This window comes from Scylla paramamosain, chromosome 9 (genome assembly GCF_035594125.1).
Source record: "Scylla paramamosain isolate STU-SP2022 chromosome 9, ASM3559412v1, whole genome shotgun sequence".
Lineage (NCBI taxonomy): Eukaryota > Metazoa > Arthropoda > Malacostraca > Decapoda > Portunidae > Scylla > Scylla paramamosain.
In genome coordinates this window covers 275001-292500 of record NC_087159.1, presented here as the reverse complement: position 1 = coordinate 292500, position 17500 = coordinate 275001, and the positions used below count along the sequence as shown (strand labels likewise).

The 17500-nt window shown below is 46.4% G+C and overlaps 1 protein-coding gene and 1 long non-coding RNA gene across 2 annotated transcripts in view; both read right to left on the bottom strand.

Moving 5' to 3' along the window:
- The window catches only part of LOC135103332 (gamma-aminobutyric acid receptor subunit beta-like), a 277770-nt gene that overhangs the window by 133978 nt on the left and 126292 nt on the right, over nt 1-17500 (bottom strand). The window lies entirely within an intron of this gene.
- On the bottom strand, nt 3758-4804 carry LOC135103330 (uncharacterized). Its single transcript, XR_010270004.1, has 2 exons — nt 4414-4804; nt 3758-4219 (listed from the first exon to the last, which is right to left on the bottom strand). It is a non-coding gene; the product is annotated as an uncharacterized LOC135103330 (long non-coding RNA).

Here is a 17500-nt window from a genome sequence, read left to right as displayed (position 1 = left end):
CCCACAGAGAGTATCACCACCATCTGGATTTCTTTTCTTCAGTAATCATAACCGCATGAAATATTCCCTTATAATCTAGCACAAATTTCTCTTAATTTCACTGCGTCTTCTGCTGGACATCGGACTCACCATGAAGTAGGAAGTATCGCCGTCTATCAGTCTGTCTATATAATTTTCTTTCCTTCATTAATCATACCATATGTAATATTTCCCTTCATAATCTAGCGGTTCACAATTTCAGTCTATTTCATTTTACTCTTCACTGCATCACTTGGCGGACATCAGACTCACCAGGAAGTAACGCCCGCTGCCGGCCTGTCTGTCCACGGAGCACGCAGCCTTTGACCTTTATCTTATTATTGACTCCGGGGCAGCAGCAGCCTTCCTGGGAGTGTGGGCAGAGGCGAGTCACGACCAGCGGTAAGCTCTGGCTCTGGTGCACCCGCGCGCCCCACACTGTTCCGGTAAATGCTTATCCTTTCCATCTAGACTCGCGTTCTTAATATTTTCAGCATCTAAACTCGACAATATTGACCAGGATGTAGAGAGCGTTACTTTGGGAGGTTTTCAAGGGTGCTGTCATGTTTATAGTGATGGTTTAGCAAGGTTTGTTCGCCTTCAGGTGTTTTTATGATTCAAGTGATAGTTTAACAAGAATTCTGTGCCATCAAATGTTCTTTCATGATACTGCGCCATCAGTTATCTCTGCCCTTTGAAAATAGTTCCGTTGAGAGAACAAAGCGACAGCTGCCGCAAAAGACTTGGAATCGAACACCTTAACACTTTTCTCACAAGAATTAAAAAAAAAACATTTCCTTCTTTTCGTGTTCAAAAGGATTAGGTTAAATTGGGCTTGATTAAATTAGATTCGATTTATTTCGGCTAGGTACAGCTAAAGACATGGAATCGAACACCAAAACACCTTTCTTATTACCAAAAAACTTTAATCCAACTCTTTTTCCTTCTTTTCGTGTTCAAGTGGATTAGACGTACGGGAAATGAGACCTCAACAACCCAGCAGCCTAACACCTGGCAGGGGATCTCAATTGACTGGTGGCCTCAACACACCTTGCCTTTCAGTCCCTCCATGCCCTTCACAATGCCAGTGCTGCCCTCGCCTCCTCACGCTTCCCAACACAGACGTCCGGGGCACTCCAGCCTCCCTCCACGCTTCATTAGGCGAGGCTGGGTGTACATTTCACTTCAAACCTCAACTCAGACCTTCATAATCCACTCACTCTCTCTCTCTCTCTCTCTCTCTCTCTCTCTCTCTCTCTCTCTCTAGCCAACCAGCGTCGTTCTTCACTGTATGGCGTCCGCCTCTTTAGTACAGTCTGGGCAGCGTCGCCCCCTCCAAAAATGAGTAGAATGAGGCAGATTCCATTAGTCTCATTACGCGGCTCTCATTGACTCTCCGATCTATTAGAATTCAGAGTTTTTTTTCTGCCTTTTTCACTCGTCGTCTTAGTCTCTCGAGTCTTCAGGTCTTTGGTTTGGTTGGTTCGTTAGTTTGTTGGTTGTGTGGGTGGTCTATTAGCTTGTTTGGTTGCTTTTTAATGATTGCCTATTTCTGTCTTTGTTTGTGTGTTTGGTCTACCCCTTTTTACGTGTGTGTGTGTGTGTGTGTGTGTGTGTGTTTGTTTCTACCTGCCTGTTTGATGGTCTTTCTTTCTTTTGATTTGTGAGTCTTCCTATCTCTGTTTGCTCAAGTGTTTGCGTGTCATTTGCGTGTGTGTGTGTGTGTGTGTGTGTGTGTGTGTGTGTGTGTGTGTGTGTGTGTGTGTGTGTGTGTGTGTGTGTGTGTGTGTGTGTGTGTGTGTGTGTGTGTTTCCGTCATTATATCCTTTTAATTTTTCACGTCCGCCAGGTTAGTTATCTCAACTCAAATACATGATATTTACGCTTCATATTAACACAGCTTAGCAACACAACCACCCCCGCCACCACCACCACCACCACCGTCATCCTCGCCTGGAGCAACACGTACTAAATATCTTCCATCACTAACTCATATATTACTGACATTACAAATTTTCCTGCTTATTTACCCAACACTTGACTCTATACGAGGAAGAGTAAACACAAAGAGGAATACACAGTGAGTCCACATAGACTGGTACACGTAACAGTCTTAACTCTTCACCTCTTTAGTCTTCTCTTCCAGCTTAACTCTTTCAATGCTATATGCAACAGTGTACCCTATTAAAAGCACTGCACATGATCTTGACAAGCCCCTGTTGAGTCTCCTCCTCTAGTTTAACACTCTGACTGTGATATGCAGCCACGTGCCGTATCGAAAGCACTTTCAATCATCTTTATTAACATCTACGAGAAAGAGAAGGGAGATTAGAAGTAAAATTTTCGACAGCTAGCCAGTACCATGTATAGAAGGGGCTGGAGAACGATACAGAAGAAAAAACAAACACGAAACGAAAAAGAACAAGAAAAACAGAAAAGCACTGAAAATTCTTAAGACCACCAAGCGGAGAGAGAAAAATATACAAAACAAAGAGAGGAAAATAAAAACGGTTGGTGTGAGTGAAAGGTGAGGCACAAAGCAGGTGTTATTGTGTTACCTGGGCTCACGGGTGTACAGGTGAGGGCTGGGGTGTGGGGCGTGGTGCCGGGAAAAGAGAGAGAGAGAGAGAGAGAGAGAGAGAGAGAGAGAGAGAGAGAGAGAGAGAGAGAGAGAGAGAGAGAGAGAGAGAGAGAGAGAGAGAGAGAGAGAGAGAGAGAGAGAGAGAGAGAGAGAGAGAGAGAGAGAGAGAGAGAGAGAGAGAGAGAGAGAGAGAGAGAGAGAGAGAGAGAGAGAGAGAGAGAGAGAGAGAGAGAGAGAGAGAGAGAGAGAGAGAGAGAGTTGGAAGCAATCTGATTACTAGTATTACTATTATTATTATTATTATTATTATCCCTGACTGGGAAAGGGAAACTACACGGCACCTATTCCTCCCAGCTTCTCTCTCTCTCTCTCTCTCTCTCTCTCTCTCTCTCTCTCTCTCTCTCTCTCTCTCTCTCTCTCTCTCTCTCTCTCTCTCTCTCTCTCTCTCTCTCTCTCATTAACACAGAGTGGTCGAGCGTGTCATCACCAGCCCGTCACTTGAGCCTCGCCCGCCCGTGACGCGTCAAACAGATGAACGCCGCGCCCTCTGAGAGCGAGAGCGAGAGAGAGAGAGAGAGAGAGAGAGAGAGAGAGAGAGAGAGAGAGAGAGAGAGAGAGAGAGAGAGAGAGAGAGAGAGAGAGAATCCGGACCATTTAGCAAGTACTGAGAGGAGGTAGGGCAAATATGCGAGTGTGTATGTGCAGGTGTCCCCTTACCTTCAGGAGGCGAGGGTGGTGGTGGTGGTGGTGCTAGTTGGGCGGGTCAGGTACAGTACGTGCATACATTTCCCATTAAAAAGATCACGGGATAAATATTAACTGTCATGAGTAACTGAGCAAGTGCTTCGCTCATCTGGGCGTGTGGAGGCTACGTCAAATTTAGCGCACACTTCAGTCAGTAGTGTTGTCGAGGCGTTGATCTTGATAACATTGAGAGCGGAAGCACTCATTTATTTAGCGCCGCCATTCATTCTTTGTGTGTCCAGCCGCGTCGCTCCCGTGCCTGAGCTGCTGGTGCGGTGTGCATGCGCGTGGCGGTGCACGAGGGCGGTCTGGTGGGTGGGTGCGTAGGGGGAAGGAAGCGGAAGTGAAGCGCCGCCCACACAAGCGAAGTTTTCCCCCGTCATTGTAGCGTTAGGGCAATCCACAGGCGAGCAATGTGTTGCAACATTTATTGTAGCGTTCCAACCTGTGGGTCCAGGATAAATCAGCCCGATACCAAATCATGGTAAAATCATATGAGCGTAGAAACACTAAAAATACAAAAATAATCACTACATAACATGATCAGACCTTGAATAGTTCCCATGTACCTCATAGTATAATAAGTACAGAAATCACAAAAATATCTCTGCAGTTCACAATATGATAAACCTCCCAAACAATGGATAAATACCCTGTGTGACTCACATCATTATAAAGCTCAGAAAATCCTCATACATATCACTGTAAATCATAGCATGACAAAAATCACACAAATACACAATAACCATAACACTCACAACATTGCCAGCGTCAGTTGTGTTGAAAATACTATGGCGTGGAATCCCCAACAGCCGGATACGTCACTGGTGCTTTGATAATTGATAGGTAATCCACTGACGTCTCACTTTCATAACCCTACAAACCACAGACATGTCAATATCTCATTCCCTGATCATATGATTAGTATAATTTAATAAACACAATCATAGGCACTAATAACCCATGATTGATAACAAGTGGTACAGAAATAATGTTGAGCACATGAAGCAAATTGTAACTACTATGAAGATAACCCTGAACAATAATCATGTAAAGGTTATAACACTTACAGTCTATAGAACAGGAGGGGCGACCTTATTCCCGAGTCCTACGAGGGAGACCCGTAGCTAGCAAACCGTCTCCACTTGTCTCACTCTCCTGTCTGTCAGTGTCTATATCAGGCCGCGCGGGCCTCCACAACAACCGTGTGCCACTCCGCATAAACTATACTCTTTAACAAATCCATTGTAGTCTACTTATACAGTATTTTTATCACATCAAATATCAAATACACAATTTACGGACAAATACATACATAGTTGGTGTAAACTCGTTCAGCATACAATAAGAAGTATATTAAGAGAAATAAAACAAATAATATTGGAACCATACCACTGACGGGTAGCACGAACGTAAAATAAACTTAACTTAACATGCGCATAATCATGTTACAGTCATGCAGGCAGCGATTAATTAGGTCATCCTCCTCCTCATGACGCGTGGCGGGGCAGTGCGGGGCCAGGCGGAGGCGCGGCGGAGGGAGACGCTTCCTCGTGAATTAGCAAAAGGCAATGAGGCAAGCACCACGCCGCGAGGGGCCACCACGTGCACAACATTCTGCGGGAGAAGATCCACGGAAATGTGCCGTGATGCTCAGTTACAACAGAAAACCTGCAGCTGAAGAATACTGAGAGAAGCGTCCAAGGGGAAGGGTGACTGGAGGTGCCCCGGACAAAGGGTCACATCCTGCCATGGCGTCCTGAGGGAGGCTGGCCAGCGCGGGGTTGTGTTTGGCGGGTGGAAGGTGGAAGGTTCATCTTAGTGAGATAATGAGGCGCCTGTCTGGACATCGCCGAGGATACACAAGGTCATTTCAATGCAAATGACATTGTAATTGCTTACCGAGCCCTTAGAGGCTCAGCGCGGAGTCTCTGCCTCAGGGGAGCTCTCCCCCAACAGGTAATGGCCGCCTCGGATTGGACGTGGGTGGTGTTGGGTTAATTACGCCTGAATACTACAGGCAGCGGTGTGGCTCACCTCTACGGACGGGCAGGGGTTTTTCTGAATTCACTGACCACACATGGCAGCGCTAAATGTTTCCTTTACCGTACTTCCTCACGTTTCCATGTTGTTCTCCTCGGAGGGTGGAAAGGACAGCCGCTGTGGCCGCGGTGTCAGCGTGCGGGCAAAAGAGCACCACATCCCGCGGCGCAGGTTCACTGACGATAATTAATGTGCTTTGCCTCAAATCCCATCGGTGCTGCAATACATTTTACTTGCTTAGATTTAATATTCAATACGACATTTTGATTACTCTAAAATGAATTTCGATAAATAAACCGCTTAACCTGATTGCTTCGCTCTTTCAGTATGAATGTTTATTTTATTTATGGTTCACAGCAATAGAAAATCCTCATTAGAATACTGAAAGATCGTGAGCTGAAATGCACGTTATTTGTTTATGTATTTAGTTAATGTGTAAAGCTTTTAGTGCTGCAGCGGCGGCGCGCCAGTGAGTGACAGCCCGCGCCGTGCTGCGCCTCAATAATGTGCTCGATCACATCGCTAAACAGTTCATCTTGCCGGAACAATCAAGCCACGCGTCGGCGGAGCAGGCAGGGCGCAGCGCCCCTTGCTGCGGGAGGCAGGCAGGGGCGGGGCGGCTCATTTCAGTATGGAGCAGTACGGCCATACTCGCCAACACGCTGCGAACACAGAGTGTGCATTACAGGGACTGTTGGGCATTTTGTTGACTGTCCCCAGTGTGGCGGAAGGCGCGCTACGCCACGCCTTACGTGTTGTTCACTGAGTGTACAAAATCCTCGAGGCAGAAAATATTTCTCCTGGTACATATGAAACCAGTTCCCGCGGCAAGCCTCTCCCGCCTCCCTGCCCCAGCACTCCCAGCGGTACCGTCACCTCGACACAAAAAGCCCCCCGTCTGTCTCCCGCCACTCACGGGCCACGTGACGGACGGGCGGCGGCTGAGGCTCCAGCTGCCTGTCTTGAGGCAGACGCTGCCTTCCCCACGCACACCCAACACCCAACCACCTGCACGCCATCATTACACTGTGTAAGTGTGTGTCTATATATATATATATATACACACACACACACACACACACACACAGCCAATGTCGTGCGGTGGTTACCTCCTGCAGTGTGCCAGTCATCACAATCAGCTACAGGTGACCTTATCGCAGCCCTCCAAACATTCAAAGGGCCACGAAATAAAGATGGATTTTAGAGATCACATCAAATATTAAAACCTGAGCCGTGATATAAATGAAACTTTATGCATGGAACAGTGGTGTGTGTGTGTGTGTGTGTGTGTGTGTGTGTGTGTGTGTGTGTGTGTGTGTGTGTGTGTGTGTGTGTGTGTGTGTGTGTGTGTGTGTGTGTGTGTGTGTGTGTGTGTGTGTGTTACACCTACGCAACATTAGACTGTCGCTACCACAGACACCCTTTAGGAAGAGGAGCAAGAGAGGGAGAGATCGTGAGACTAGTGGGCGGGAGGAGCTGGTGAATCCCGTCAAGCAGGTGGTGGTGGTGGTGGGCGTGCAAGGCTATGGGCGGCAGATGAAGGCTTGAATGGGGAGGACGGAGAACAGAAGGAGAGAGAGGTGGACGGGAGGAGCTTGGGTGTGGAGAAAGGAGACTCTGAGGGGGAGACAGAAGGAGGCTTGGGTCAGATTAAGGAGAGGCAGGCTTGATGTCAGTACGTAAGCCCCATTTAGGGTAAGTGTGTTCCTGTCTTGTGTTCCTCACCGCCCTTCCCTTGCCTCGCCTTGCTTCTTCTTCAGATCCTGCCATACACTCACTGCCTATTACTACTACTACTACTACTACTACTAAGACTGCTGCTACTGCTACTACTATTGCTACTACTGTTATTGTTGCTCTTGAGAGGAGAGGGATGGAATAACAAAAATCCATTTTCTTCTTCTACCATTATGAATATATCCCCTTTCCTCTTCTTCGTCCTTCTCCTCCTCCTACTACTACTACCACTATTAGTCCTCCTTCTTCTCCTCCTCCTCCTCCTCCTCCTTCATCTCATCCTCACCATCACTTTCCTCTCCCTTATTACTCTTCAACTTATCCCTCTTCCCTCCCTCCTTCCCCTTCCCTTAACACAACACTCACAACAAGTCTCCACTCAACCTTATCCAATCTCTTCCCCTCCTACTCCCCCTGCTATTGTTGCTCCTCCTCCTCCTCCTCCTCCTCCTCCTCCTCCTCCTCCTCCTCGCCTTTATGCATTAAACACCAATAACAATTTGCCCTAGACCTGGAAACCTCAACTTGACCTCATTCCGACCTTTTGGGAGAAGTCTGATGTCATTTGCATAAGTGTGTGCGAGGGTGGGGGAGGAGAGGGAGAGGGGGAGAGAGGGAAGGTGGGGAGGGTGGTGGGGAACAGTGGGTAGGGTGGTGGTGAGGGAGGGAGGGAAGAGAGGTGAAAGGGTGAGATTGGGGAGGGAAGAGTAGAGAGAGAGAGAGAGAGAGAGAGAGAGAGAGAGAGAGAGAGAGAGAGAGAGAGAGAGAGAGAGAGAGAGAGAGAGAGAGAGAGAGAGAGAGAGAGAGAGAGAGAGAGAGAGAGAGAGAGAGAGAGATACCAACATACCATTACAACACACACACAAACTCACACACACAACTAGGACAAGATAACACACGTAAAAAAAAGAAAAAAAAGAAAAAAGAAAGCTATATATATAAGACCTAAAAAAACACACAACATCCAGCCCCTCCCCCCCAAAAAAAAAAAAAGAGACGGAGGAAGAGGAAAAAAAGAGGAAAAAAGGAAATAATCGTGTGGGCAACAAATCATTTCTTCCCCAAAAACGGAACCGACTCCTTTTCGTCCACCTTGAGGGAAAAAAATAAACTTGTAAAAGAAGAGGAAAAGAAAGAAAAAAAAACATTGGAATCGGTGACGAGGCGCGACAGACAGTTTCGTGAAGGAAGTGCTTGGTGAGACACAGGAGGAGGAGGAGGAGGAGGAGGAGGAGGAGGAGGAAGAGTGAATGAGGTTATGAGGAACGAAAGGAAAGATTTTTGTGCTTCGTAAGGAAAAAGGAAGGGAGGAGGAGGAGGAGGAGGAGGAGGAGGAGGAGGAGGAGGAGGAGGAGGAGGAGGAGGAGGAGGAGGCGTTAAGAGAGGAAAAAAAATATTATTTTCTGGGAAGTGGAAGAACTAAAAAAAAGGAGGAAACAAGAAAGATATAAACAAAACAAATCAAGAAAAAGAAAGAAAAGTAAAGAAATAAACGAGAGAGAGAGAGAGAGAGAGAGAGAGAGAGAGAGAGAGAGAGAGAGAGAGAGAGAGAGAGAGAGAGAGAGAGAGAGAGAGAGAGAGAGAGAGAGAGAAGAACTGGCATTTATGAGGAATAAGTTGAGAGGGCAAGAAGGAGGAGGAGGAGGAGGAGGAGGAGGAGGAGGAGGAGGAGGAGGAGGAGGAGGAGGAGGAGGAGGAGGAGGAGGAGGAGGAGGAGGAGGTAGGTAGGTGCGTTCCCTGAATAAAGAAAAGGTGTAGAGGGAAAAAGACGAGGGTGTTCCGGCCACGTTAGGAAGGTCTCTCGGAATGAAATGGAGAAAAAAAAAAAAAAGGGGGAACAAATGGAGAGAGAAAGGTAATGAAGGTCTGGAGGAAAAAAATACCTTGTCTGGAATGGGAGAACGGGAACACACGAGGAATACGTTTAGGGAAAGTAGGAGAAAAGTAGGCTTTGGAATGAGAGAGAGAGAGAGAGAGAGAGAGAGAGAGAGAGAGAGAGAGAGAGAGAGAGAGAGAGAGAGAGAGAGAGAGAGAGAGAGAGAGAGAGAGAGAGAGAGAGAGAGAGAGAGAGAGAGAGAGACTGAGATGCGCAGACAAAAACACAGGCATACATCAAGATGAACAACCATACATACATGCATACACATACATACATACATACATACATACATACATACATAAACAGATGAACGCATAAACAAGAGACGCCACACACACACACACATACACACACACACTAAAAACCTTCACTCCTTATTACCTCCACCTCCACCACCACCACCACCACCTCGCCCAATATAAGGGAACAGACCACGGACACACCAGCTCTTCGCCTCCCCTTACTTAAATCCTTCGCTGTTTCCTCCCATATAACATTACCATTGTTATTACTGGCAACCCTCCCCTCCCTCCCTCTCCCTCTCCCTTCATCTTTCTCCCTCTATGTAAATCCTTCCATTTCTCTCCTTTCCTTTTGTTATTTCCCTTTCTTTCCTTCTTTCCTTCCTGTAATTTCTTATTTTTTATTTATTTATTTATTTATTTTTTTAATGCTTGTTGCTTCTCTCTCTCTCTCTCTCTCTCTCTCTCTCTCTCTCTCTCTCTCTCTCTCTCTCTCCAAAGCCTCCAATTTCTCTTCCTCCTCCTCCTCCTCCTTACAGCTTCGGCTAGAGAGAAGGGGGGTTGGGGGAGGAGCATTTATCTGTGCTATCTTGTCTGTCCCACTTCTAGTTACAGGAGAATAGTTACCCAAACAGCCTAGTAAGGACCTCAGGATCTATTGCTGTTTGGTCTCCTTTGAATATTCCTCCTCCTCCTCTTCCTCCTCCTCCTCCACGATTCCTCTCCATTCCTCCAGAAATCTCCTCCTCCCTCCATTTTCTCTCCAAATCCCCCAATTCTTCCTTCACTTCTTAGATTTCTCTCCATTTCTCCTTAAATCTCTCCTCCTCCTCCTCCTCCTCCTCCTCCTCCTCCTCCTCCCTCCCCTCCTCTTCCTCCTCCTTCTCTTCCTCTTCTTCCTATAGGTACCTTAGTAATAGACTGTCCACTTCCTCCTTCCCCCCCCCCCTCTCTCTCTCTCTCTCTCTCTCTCTCTCTCTCTCTCTCTCTCTCTCTCTCTCTCTCTCTCCCCTTGCAAAACAGCCTTTACTTTCTCTTTTCTCATTTTTCCTTCTTTATTCTAACCTCATCTCACCTCCCGCCACAAAAGTACCCCGCTTCCCCTTCCCCCTCCCCCCAGCACAGAACCCCAGGGGCACCAAACACACACAGGGGAGGCCAGGGGTTCATTACCGTGAGTGGGCGCCCCTGGTGTATGACCCTCGTGCCCCGTCGTCAGAAGGTCCTACGGGAGGCGTGGCTAGATGGGTCCTTTGTCTGTCTGTGCGCGTGTGTGTGTGTGTGTGTGTGTGTGTGTGTGTGTGTGTGTGTGTGTGTGTGTGTGTGTGTGTGTGTGTGTGTGTGTGTGTGTGTGTGTGTGTGTGTGTGTGTGTGTGTGTGTGTGTGTGTGTGCCTCGCGAGTTATTAAGACACGAAAAAGAAATAAAGGAAAGTGAGAGAGTGTGAGAGGAAGTGTGGTTTTTGAAAGGTATGGGTGTTATTGGTGGTGGTGGTGGTGGTGGTGATGGGAAAATAGGAATAGGTGAGTTGGTGTTGAGATAGTGATGGTGGTGGTGTTAATGGTAGCAGTAGTAATGGTGGTAGTGGGGGTAGTGATGGTGGTGGTGGTGGTGGTGGTGGTGGTGGTGGTGGTGATACAAATATGTTTCTCCTAATGCAATAAGAGAGAAAACAAAAAACAAGAACATGCAAGTAAAAAAGAGATGAAGAAGACTTGTATATACTCGTACGTAACAACACGAGAAACTATGTATGTAGGCCAGCACACACACACACACACACACACACACACACACACACACACACACACACACACACACACTTATACAAAGACATCTGTTCTGGGAGGGAGGGAGGGAGGAAGAGAGAGATGGAGAAAGAGGAGGAGGAAGGGAGACGAGGCAGCGTAGAATGAAAGAAAAAAAAAGAAAAGAAGGAAGGAGAAAAAGACGAAATGTAGGGGAAGTAGGAAGGAGGGAGGAAAAGAAAGGAGAAAAGATAGGCAAGAAAAAAACGAAAACGAGGAAGGAAAGAAGGAAGAAAAGAAGGAAAAGATAAAATTAAGGAAGGAACAAAGGATGAAAGGAATAAAACAACAAAAGGAGGTAGAAGGAAAGGAAGGAAAATACCCGATGACGTGGAAGGAACTGAATTCATCCGCTAGAATCAGAGAAAACCGAGGAAATTATTTAACCATAAACTAAAAAAAAAGATAAAGATTAGATGAAAACTGAGGAACTTGACCGAAATAAAGAAAACGAGGGACAGCTGTCGAGAGAGAGAGAGAGAGAGAGAGAGAGAGAGAGAGAGAGAGAGAGAGAGAGAGAGAGAGAGAGAGAGAGAGAGAGAGAGAGAGAGAGAGAGAGAGAGAGAGAGAGAGAGAGAGAGAGATTCCATATAAAGGTGTCCACAACAAGTGAAAAAAGTTATTTAGGTGATGTGAGGAGAGAGAGAGAGAGAGAGAGAGAGAGAGAGAGAGAGAGAGAGAGAGAGAGAGAGAGAGAGAGAGAGAGAGGGCGGGTAGCTGCCGTGTTATCTGCACCCAGATTTTATAACGTTAATTATCTTGATTTTAGTTTATTATTATTGTTATTGGATTGATTTTTTAATGTGTTTGTTGTTTATACGACCATAAAGTAGGAAATTACAAAAAAAAGTCCAGTTATAACTATTTTTTTTATCACGATGCAGTTACAGCAAAGGTACAGTAACGGAGAGTGGAAACACACACACACACACACACATCGTATGGTTATCGAAAACAAAGAACCACAAAACACTGACAATCACGATGTCTGCGTGTGTGTGTGTGTGTAATCGTGGCACACAGTTGCATATCGGGAAGGAAATACCATTATTGAGAGACCCATAATCGTTCATCCGTGTGCAATGGGCATTAGCGGTAGTCGCCGTGACGCCTCACCGCCGCCTAACCACCTCCCTCGCCTCCCACAGAACCAGACCCTCACACTCCTGACATTTACAAACACACACCCAGTACACAGTAACGCCTTATCCTCGAATCGCCGCTGCTCGCCTCATACAGAAATAGACCCCAAATAAACCCCAAGGACCCAGGAACGCCTCCTCCTCCGTCACTACTGCTTGCCTCCCACAGACATACCCTGACGCTCATGACACTTTCAAAAACACACACTCGGTACACAGGAAGGCCTCATCCTCGCGTCCCCGTAGAAGTCAGTAGGCCTAAACGTGGCAGTCACTGTATAAAACATGCCTAACTATATCCATCTATCATCCCAATCCATAAGTTTACCTAATCATCTTTTAAAAGCATCCTATCCCACCTGAGCCGTTTATTTATTTATTTATTTTTTTCTATTATGTAGGCAATGTAATGTAGTGAAGTCAGACAGCATAGTAAACAGCTAAAGGTTTGATATCGCGTGAAATCCTTTGTAATCCTTTGTAATATTCCCGCGTAATGTCTCTTTGTAATGTCCCTTTGAATCTGTGGAGGCGAAGCGTTGTTAATTCAAAGGAGAACAAGTGAACGAGTGCACAGCGACAATGGAGGGACGGACGCTGCCACGCTTTGCTGGGAGCATCACTGACATTACCTACACACGGAAATTATCAAGGTAAACCAAAAATAAGACAAAACCATCAATAAAAACAACAAAAGAACAACAACCATAGTCAAGAATAACAGCAACAAGGCACAAAGAAAAGACCAACCGAGATAACACGAGAATAAATCCAACACATAACGGAAATCAGAAATGAGTAGAAATGAGACAGACAGAACTTGTGGCGCGGCAAGGGATGCAATTAACAGGCAGAGCAGGAGGCTGACTGACTGTCTGACTGAGTGACTGGCCTTCAAAGAGATAGCTGGTGAAGAGAGAGAGAGAGAGAGAGAGAGAGAGAGAGAGAGAGAGAGAGAGAGAGAGAGAGAGAGAGAGAGAGAGAGAGAGAGAGAGAGAGAGAGAGAGAGAGAGAGAGAGAGAGAGCAGGGAGGAGAGGGAAAGATGAGATGGGAAGTTTGCGGAGGTCGGCGGAGTAGCGTGACTCAGGAAGATGATGAGGTAAGTGTCTGTCTGTCTGTCTGTCTGTCTCTGGTCTTGTAAATTTGTGAAGACTGCCAGTGTTCGCTGTATCTGCTTTTTATACTGCAGCTCTCCTTCAGATATTGAATGAATGAAACAGACTCGTTAATCAGGTAGTTGGTGCCGCGTCATTAGCGAGCTTTGAAAGAGGATTAGGCAAATTTATGGATGAGGATGATAGTGGAAATACGTAGGTAGGCAAGATCTATACTCGTAGAGGAGCTCCCACGTGTACGTCTGATGGCTTCTTGCAGCTTCCCTTAATTTTTCTTATATTCTTATGTTCAAGCGACGCAAACCACTTTCCCAGAGGAGCATCAGGACGTTTGAACTAAAGTGACAGCCTCAGAATCACTTTAAAATAAGCTTATTTTAGACACTGGCAATTACAAAGGTTTTTTTTTTATATTTTTTTCAGCTGTAGGAGTACATAGATACACCATTAGAAGTTCGAGATATGTTCCAGTAATGCGGTTTACACCTCGTTGGGTACTGCCACGGTCTCGGTCATTCGGCTGACTGGACGCCTACCTCGAACTTCTAATGGTGTATCTATGTACTCCTACAATGTCACTCCGGGGTCACCACTTGTAGAGCGGGGATCGGTACAGAAACTGTACCGTGCCGTGAGTTTATTTGCGGGCGCTGTTCACAGGCGCAGTTAGATTCCCCAGACACGGTCAAAGCAAGTATACAACAACAGAGGCCTGCCAACAACCAATTAAGTGAATACGAAATCCTACACGAAATTAGCGGACACATCACAAGTTATAATATAAACATGGTCTGGAAATGTTATACTAATCCATAGAAAATCATGTTTCTATCAAATATCACCAACAAGGTACATTCACAATAAGTACTTAACAAGATCACCCAAATACTTTTAACTGTAATCACATACACTTACATGTTCATCAAAGTTAATACTAAATAAATATATCATAATCACTATACATCATAATCACAATACCATCATAATACAAAGTGCTTACCCAAACTCCAGGTGGTGCTTAAATCACAATAAAGGAAAACCACTGCAGGCGTGAGTGTGTGGTGTTTCAGGTAGGCGTCCAGTCAGCCGAATGACCGAGACCGTGGCAGTACCCAACGAGGTGTAAACCGCATTACTGCAACCTACCTCGAACTTCTAATGGTGTATCTATGTACTCCTACACAGCCTTTAGTTAGCCTCCCTTCGATAAATACATGACGTTATTACTTCAGCTCCTTTATCACACTAAAAATACGTACATCATTATAATAACGAAGATACCACGATTCTCTGTGTGTATTACCTTCTCTTCAGTCTGTAACCAAGTGGCTTTCGTCTTCACCTGTTTTGTGGCGGGTGACGTCTTGTGTCAAGGGAAGGAGGGAGGGAGGGAGGGAGGGAGGGGAGGAGGGAGGCAATGAAGGGCAAGAGGCTGAAAAGTAATGGTGGGAGAGAGAGAGAGAGAGAGAGAGAGAGAGAGAGAGAGAGAGAGAGAGAGAGAGAGAGAGAGAGAGAGAGAGAATTACTTTTCTCCCACATTCTCAACTATGCATCCCACTTCCCTCCTTCCCCACCCATTCTCCTTCTCCTCCTCCTCCTCCTCCTCCTCCTCCTCCTCCTCCTCTCAATCCTCTCCTAACCTCTAAATTCCCCACCACTCTGCCTCACCCTTCTCATTTTCCTCTTCCCACTCCCTCGTTTACTCTCTTATCCTCTCACTTATGCACCCCACATCCCCCATCCTTCCCCTCACCTCTCTCTCTCTCTCTCTCTCTCTCTCTCACTTGCTCATTCTTCCCTAATCTTCTCCTCCCCGCGCTCTTTACTCCTTCACTCCCTCCTCACAGTCCGGCCCATCAACCCTTCCATCTTGCCTAACTCCATAACTCCCTCCTGTTTCTCTCTCCTGTGTTTCCCTCGCTTGCTCTTAATAAGTCCCTCATCTCTCTCTCTCTCTCTCTCTCTCTCTCTCTCTCTCTCTCTCTCTCTCTCTCTCTCTCTCTCTCTCTCTCTCTCTCTCTCTCTCTCTCTCTTTCTCTGTATTTATTTATCTTTTGTTTCTCTTTCTCGTGTTCATTCTGTCCTGTTATATTCTCCTTGTCGTTTTTCCTCTCCTTCTCTTCCTCTTTCCGTCTCTCACTCCCGTCTTTCCTCCTTCCTTTCTATTTCACTTATCTGTTATGTGATCTTGTCTCTCTCCTTTTCTATCCTACCTTTTCTCTTTACTATTTTTCTTCCGCCTCTTTTTTCCTCGATGTCACTCACTCTACTGTGATACTTTACTTCCCGTCATCCTCTTACACTCACACACACACACACACACACACACACACACACACACACACACACACACACACACACACACACACACACACACACACACACACACACACACGTACACAATGACCCACTACGGCAGTTTCCATTCTTACACTCTCTGATCTTACCACCACCACCACCACCTTTTTTTTTCCCTCCCTAACCATCTCCTCTTTCTCCCTCTCCCTTTCCTCCCTCCATCTCTTCCATCCTCATCTCCCTTTCCCTTCACTCACCTCCCGGACGTATCTCCACATCGCACCCTCCAAACCTTCCCTTTCCTTCACTCTGTCCATCTTCCTCCACCACACACACACACACACACACACACACACACACACACACACACACACACACAACCCTCCCCTCCTCCCAGCCCAGCCTGCTCCTACAGCCTTCATCTTACCTGTCCTGCCTCGCACCTCACTCCAGCCACCCAGGCAGGTACGCACCCTCACTCAGTCTGCCCCCTCTGGTACCCTCCCGTTTTCTTTTTCCCGTCTGGCGCCTGAGTGGCCTCGACTTGAGATCCAATATGTGACCTGCCCACAGCCAGCCCCGCCACGCCAGGCAAAGGAATGAGGGAAATCTCGCTCCACAAAAGAGGCTTCTGCTCTTCCTCCTCCCTCCTCCTCCCATTCCCACTCCTCTTGAACCGTGCGAGTAACAAAAAGTGGCCGGGTTTTGGGGGTGGAAGTTGCAAAAGGAGGAGGAAAAGAGTAGTAGAAAGAGAGAGACAGAGAACATGTGTGAGAGTGAGAAAGAGTAGGGGTGAATCCTCATATGAATGTGTCCACTAGTAGAGTGAGAGAAGTTATTTAAAAGGTGATACGAGGTGAAGGAAGGAGAAAGGAAAGCTGGAAGGGGAGTGGGAAGGGACAGGTGGTGGTGGTGGTGGTGGTGAGGGAGAAGGATGGTGATGGGCGTGAGATAAGGGAAGGAAGAGATGAAGGGATGGATATTAGAGGACAGAGAGAGAGAGAGAGAGAGAGAGAGAGAGAGAGAGAGAGAGAGAGAGAGAGAGAGAGAGAGAGAGAGAGAGAGAGAGAGAGAGAGAGAGAGAGAGAGAGAGAGAGAGAGAGAGAGAGAGAGAGAGAGAGAGAGAGAGAGAGACCCAACAGATAAGACAAAGGAAAACAAGACAAAATAACACAAATGAACAAAAAGAAAGCAAAGAAATAAAAAAAAGAAACTAAGCCAAACGAAACAAAACAAAATAAAAAAAAGCGAGAAAAAAATAGATACACAAACATATAGAATAAACTAAACGAAAAACGAAAGAAGAGATACGGACACAGAAGAATGACAGCAGGAGGAAAGGAAAGAAGGCGGATGAGAGGGGCGAAGAGAGGAAGGGGCAGCGTGAAAGGAAGCTTACTCTACCTGGCGATTTTTGGCGCAGGTGAAAGAGCAGAGGCTGGACAGGTGAGGTGCGGGAGCCAGGTGAACTAATTAACTCTTTTACCTACCGTGATTGCAGAGAGAGAGAGAGAGAGAGAGAGAGAGAGAGAGAGAGAGAGAGAGAGAGAGAGAGAGAGAGAGAGAGAGAGAGAGAGAGAGAGAGAGAGAGAGAGAGAGAGAGAGAGAGAGAGAGAGAATCACCTGACAGACACAGACGATAGATGACCCAAACAATATGAATATATCCATTTCTGATAAGGAGAGAGAGAGAGAGAGAGAGAGAGAGAGAGAGAGAGAGAGAGAGAGAGAGAGAGAGAGAGAGAGAGAGAGAGAGAGAGAGAGAGAGAGAGAGAGAGAAAGAGAGAGAGAGTTTCTTATGCTCTTTCTTCGTGCTAGTTAGTTTTTAACTTTCTCAATTCATCTTCGTGTTTTCTTCTCATTTTTTCTTTTATCTTCTTCATTTTTTGTCTT